At 45.8% G+C, this 6,000-nt stretch overlaps 1 protein-coding gene and 1 long non-coding RNA gene across 4 annotated transcripts in view; one reads left to right on the top strand and one right to left on the bottom strand.

Annotated features, from left to right (window-relative positions):
• Rora (RAR-related orphan receptor A) overlaps positions 1–6,000 on the bottom strand; it is a 733,322-nt gene that overhangs the window by 136,508 nt on the left and 590,814 nt on the right.
• LOC148004223 (uncharacterized) overlaps positions 4,762–6,000 on the top strand; it is a 32,337-nt gene continuing 31,098 nt past the window's right edge. Inside the window, exon 1 of the long non-coding RNA XR_015627808.1 lies at positions 4,762–4,850. This is a non-coding gene — a long non-coding RNA (uncharacterized LOC148004223). The remainder of the gene's footprint in view (positions 4,851–6,000) is intronic.

The raw sequence follows: 6,000 nt of genomic DNA, 5'->3' as shown, positions 1-6,000 counted from the left end.
TCCTTGAGGATGCCCTGTCATACTGTGACACTTCAGTTAACAGAGCACATTGCTTTCTCCCTGTGGTATCTACCTTCCAGCAGCTTCAACTGCCTACAGCCTTGAATTGGGCAAACATTCTGTCCTGCTCAGCCAAGAGTCAGAGAGGCATGGCTGACCATGGAGCTCTTGTCTTTACGCCTATGTCATTTAATCTGAAACCCACCAGTTTCCCGGGTTCTCTATTCCCCCTAGAATCTTTGCCTTGTTCTTGGGCACTGTGGAGTCTAAGGTGATTAAACAGCTCGAAGGGATGATGGAGAATGGAGGGAAAGGGTCCTGGTGGGCACTGGTTAGAGTGTCTGCAGATTAGCTCCTAGGACAATGGGATGCTAGCCAAAACACAGCCATCCCTCCGGGAGTAGCAGTCCGAATTTGAGCATCCAATCAGTTGCACATGGAAAATATCTGAAAGGCACCACACCTGCATCAAGCACACACAGGGGCTTTTTCTCGACATAGTTCACTAAACTACCTGATAATTTCTCTCACTGGATTGGTTGTCAGAAGTAACCAAGAGAGGACTCAAAATATATAGGAGAGGGACCAGCAGGATGGTCCAGAGAATATTTGCCACCCAACCTTATGGCCTGGGTTCAATCCTCAGGGTTCTTCTTCTGTCTTTCTTTGTTTTTGGAATACTGGATTACATAAGAAGTTTTCATGGCTTTTCAACTGTCATGTCCCAAGTCCAAGTCAACCTTTTCTAGTCTCGCCTCCTACCTGCTTCAAGCTCTTATTAATCCTTCAAAACCCTACTGTAGGTATTGATCTCTCCAGTGACTTTTTCTATCTGAGACAACCAAGCCCTTACCTTGGGCTGCTTTTGTACTTACTTATACATTCTTATTTTGCCTTTATTGGGCTGTATTGTAAGGATTTATTTTGATCATGTATGCTCTGCTAAAACACAAGCTTATAAAGAGAGAAGAGCCTGCCTCACCGATGTATTTACTTAGATTTAGTTTGAATAAAGTATCTTTAATTGACTGTAGCAGTTGCCAAGGCAGGGGCTCATGAGACCCCACTTCTCTCTGAGTATTTATAGGCACATAATGGTTGTCAGAGGAGGGAGAGACACTTTTTCTCAGTGATATAGCCATCGGCACGGATCCCATGTTCCTGTAAATGATCTCTTACCCACGCACCTGTGAGCAACCCATGAATGACAGGCGACTCACTGAGAAGAGGCTAAAAGAATGGGAAGGAGGGGGGAAGACGGGTATGAGTCAGGAATACAATCAAGCCACATTATATACATGGATGAAAATGCCACAAGGAAACCCATGAAAAACTACTGACACCTGTAACTCAACATCTTGTTAAAAGTGTCTTAGGGCTGGGTGTGGTAGTGCATCACCTTTGATAACAATGTCCATGAGACAGAGGCAGGCAGATCTCTGTGAGTTCCAGGCCAGCCTCATCTACATAGTAAATCATAGGCCAAGCAGAATATCCAGTCAGATCCTGCCAAGAACAAATGAAGAAATAAACAAACATAATATCTTAGGGCAGTGTTGGATTTACAGAAAGGTTGCAAGAACAGCACGGACCCCTCCCCCACTCCCCAGGTGGCTCCACTGAGGCGTCTGCACTTTGCTCTGCTGTACTCCTAGGGCTGCAACTGCGTCATCAACATGGGGACATTCACTACGTACACGTCACAGTCTATGGAGCTGTCACTGGTTTTTAACCTTTTGACATTTCCTTGTTCCAGGACACCATGAGGGGTCTCCTGTGACATCTGCCATCCTGTCTCCTTAGCCTCCTTTGGGCTATGACAGTTTCTTAGGCTTGCTGTAGTTCTGATGCTCTCGGCAACGCTGTGGCAATGCTGGGTGGGTGAGTCAGAGAGGTGGGGGAGAAGGAGAGAGGGGAGCACAGAGAGGAGGCAGAGGGTAGAGGGAGAGAGGGAGACCTGAGTTTCGCCTTTCTGCAGGAACAGTTAAGAGCGTTTAATGACTGAGCCATCTCCCCAACTGCTGAGTTTTCATTTCTCGTTCTTGACATCTTGACTTAACGGTGGATCCACAGACCCACCTTATCTAAAAGTCCCAATGTGAGGGATCACTCACCCCACACGGTTTCCCCCAATGGCTTTTGCAGCGGATTTAATGTTGGCTCACTTGTTTTCTTTCCTGTGTGTCTCCCCAGTGAGTGTCTAAGATCTTTCAGGGCATGTGCTATACCTGTGCAGTATACACTGGGTGCGAAGCTATCCTGTCGCTATGACAAGAGAACTGATATTGAATAAGACGGAGAAGCTGTGAGAGAGAGACAGGAAGCGATGAGATCCACTGATGTAAGCCGTACAGAAATGGAGCAAGCGAGAACTGGGTAGGCAGCTGGGACCCAGCCAGGTCATCAGAGGAATCACAAGAGTGTCAGGTCATCCCAAATGGGGTGGCATAATTTGGGCAAAGGCCAGCAATGTCCTAGGTGTAGGCCTCTCAGAGGTATAGGTCATCCAGTAATTTTCCATCTCAAGATGGCGAAAAGAGCTTCACAAAACAAAGACGGAGAGGTTAGGAACAGCAGGGGTCAATAAGTGGCAAAGGTTATAGGAGGATCTGCCTAAGTTAACCCCAAGTCTGGTGAGGAGGGCAAGCCAAGCTCCTGGAAGGCGAGAGGGGTTCCTAGTTTAACTTCCCTGATGTCGCCATGACCCAAGGAGAGAAAGGAATATTACTGGATGCTCCTGAATCAGCGAGTGGGGAAGGAGCACCTGTGGGTTTGCTATGGGGTTCAGCACCAGAAAAGGAAACGTCACTATATATAGGGACCTGGAACCATGCAAGGGTGGGCTCCAGAACTCACGATACAAAGGACCCCTTAGGAATATCAAACGTTGGGCTAGGGAGGTGACTTGGTGCAGAAAGTGTTTGCTGCACAAACATGAGGAACTGTTTGGATCCTCGGAACACATGTGAACTTGGATGCAGTAGGCAGCATCTGTGATCTCAGTGCTCTTCCTGTGAGATGGGAGGCAGAGACAGGACAAGCCCCAGAAGCTTGCATGGTAGCTAGTGAGGTGTATGAAGCACAGAGCAAACACACACATACTCTAACTGGATACAAAGGGCATAATCTGTCTGTGTGCATGGTTTTCCATCGGACCACAGTTCCAAAAGGCAAGGTTTGCTGCGGAATGTAGCTGGGAAGTACCCACTGGGAAAAAGCTTGTCCAACAGAAAAAGAAGCAACTCAAGGAAGGCAGCAGGAATATCTTTGTACAGCTATGTAAATGACTAGGACTGTTGAATGCTTCTTATTTTCCACCCAACCATGAGGAGCAGGTTTGAAAATGAAAGGCTCCGACGGCTTGCATATATGAGTCCAGGTCAGACGCATCCTCCATGATGGCTCTCTAGGCTCCTGGGAAAGACAAACCTGTGGTCCAAATGACCTCCGGCAGGTGGGTGGGGCATGGGAAGGCCTGAGGAATGGCTGCATTTAGACATCCGAAGGTCAGAACTATAGGTCAAGAAGTAAATGGCTGTTATTTCTGATCCGAAGTCTTTGAGCCCCTTGAGGGTAGGAGAGTCCAATGTGTAGTTCAGAAATTCCTTCTTTCTCTAATTTGTTAGGGACTTGGCTCCATGGCCCTTAGAGCCCAGTTCCTTTGTATGTAAAAGAGAGAAACCGATACCCTGGCAGCAATATGACCTCCCCAACATCACTGTGAGAGATGGCGTTTGAGTCAGGATAAAACCTCCCCACCCACCTTTCTTCTTTCAGTCCCAAGTATCTCAGGATTCCATGAGTTGACTGACTACAAAAACATGGTTTAGTGTCTCATTTGATTTTCCCTCTCATTTATTTGAATAAATAAACACTGCTTAGATAGATGTAAGATATATATATATATATATATATATATATATGGATAGATAGATAGATAGATAGATAGATAGATAGATAGATAAAACCAAGCAAATAAGGCAGAGAAAAGCTCAGTGGATAAAGCAGTTGCCATACATATGTGATCTCTTAGGTGTGGCCAGCATGGAAGCTGGACAGGCATGGGGGCTGCCTGTAACCCAAACACCTAGGACGCAGAGACTGAGTATACTAGGGGCAAGCTGGTTACCTAAACCAGTCAGAATCAGTGAGTTCTAGGTTCAGTGGGAGATACCCCCCCCACAATAAACAAAATGGACATGGATTAAAGGAGTCATTTGATGTCAACTTCAGATCTCCATATGCACATACCACATACACGTGCATGTACACATACACATATACATGCATCCGCACACACATGAACACTCATGCATACCACATACATACACATCCCCAGATATACATGAAATGTACTCTTGGTGTCTGACCCAGACTTTCACGTCCCTGCCAACACCCCCCCCAACCCATTTCAATCAGTCCATTTCCCTAACAGATAAGCAGGTGCCCATTTTGCAAATGGAAAGTTATTTCCCTCAAATATTTTCACAGCAGTCCCTGGCCCCACTCAACAGTTTTATTATTACTTTTGTTTTGTGCTAAGGTAGCAAACCCTGAATTTGCCAGGTGGAATGGTTAAACAGGGGAAGGGAAAAAAAAAAACGAGGGCTTTTAACTTTGTATTAGTTTTAACAACAGACAAAGCAAAGAACAAGAGTGTTGGCCAGGTGCCTAGTGCAGCTAAGTGCACCTTACAGGATCCTGGCTTCCCTCCCTGCCTCCCACCCACAGACTTTTAGGGCCTGAAATTCCGTGTGGGTTGAGGCGACTCACTGGGGAGCACCTGTACACCCTCTTGGAGCTGGGCAGTGGAGGTGACCAGGCACACTAGTCATTGACACCCTGTTAAGGTAGGCTAACTGGGGGGAAAGTTAACCTGCTTTATTCCTCTCTAGAACTAATAGAAGGCTCTGGTTGCACTTTTATCAGATCCCAAGAATCTAAATATTTTACATTTGGATGAGAAAACTTGACAGCTCAAAGATGGCCGAAATGTTCTCATTAGCTGTCGAGCCACTGGGGCTCATTCAATTCAGATTTTACTGCTCAGGCAGTTTCCAAAGGATCAGACAGTCCTGGCTGTAAAACATAGAAATCCAGTTATGTTTGAATCCCAGATAAATAGTACATGATTTGTTTGTGGTATGGGCGTGATGTAACTATGAGACAAGGCCCATTTTTATGTCTTGTTAACTGGCAAGAAAGCTGCTGACCAGCCCGTGGTAATCCAGGTTCTCACTTCCTTTGCTCCCTTCTTTTTTGACCTTTAAGGGGCTTAATTCTAAGAACCTCATTAGAGGGTAGAGATGACTGAAGTGCGCTGGGCATCCCATTTATCTTTGTCTGAAGAACTAGTTTTAGTGAGGGAGGGAGCTGATACTCTGGGCTAAACAGGATGATGATTTTCTGTCTCCTCCAGCCCCCAGCCCACTGGCATTTCGTCAGAATTAGCAGTAGATGGATGGGGCCCAGAGTTTTGATTTTGCAGAGCAGTAAAATATTAAGGAAAAAAATATTTTTGGATCGTGGGATGGCCATTATTCAGATACTAAAGTTAAAATTGATTTAATAAAGATATTTTTAAAAAGCAAAACAAAATGAAACAAAAAACCAGCTACCCCATCCATCCCGGTTCACTCATAATGAAAGCAGCAAGTAAACACGCCCAGTGTGTGGAGGATACATTCTTACAATAAAAGAATAATGTTTCTTAAGTCAAGCTGGCAGCCTTCCAGTGTGTTGCCTTCATTGCTGTGTGGGCATCTCTGCAATCTGGTGCTGGCCCCAGGGGCGAGATCACTCAGAGCAAGCAGGCCTCTCGCCGTACCTGTCCGGTGACAGCAGCAATATTGATTGCACCATTATACTATCTGTTTTAAGACAGGGTCTCATGTAGCCCAGGTTATATTCAACTGGCTGAGGAGCTAAGAGTGGCCTTGAACTTCTAACCCTCCTGCTTCTTCCTCTATGACATCCGGTGTGATACAACACCTGGTTTTA

This window comes from Rattus norvegicus, chromosome 8, assembly GCF_021556685.1.
Source record: "Rattus norvegicus strain SHRSP/BbbUtx chromosome 8, alternate assembly SHRSP_T2T, whole genome shotgun sequence".
NCBI classification, from domain to species: Eukaryota; Metazoa; Chordata; class Mammalia; order Rodentia; family Muridae; genus Rattus; species Rattus norvegicus.
Note: the sequence above shows the minus strand (reverse complement) of the source record. Positions and strands in the feature narration are given on the sequence as shown.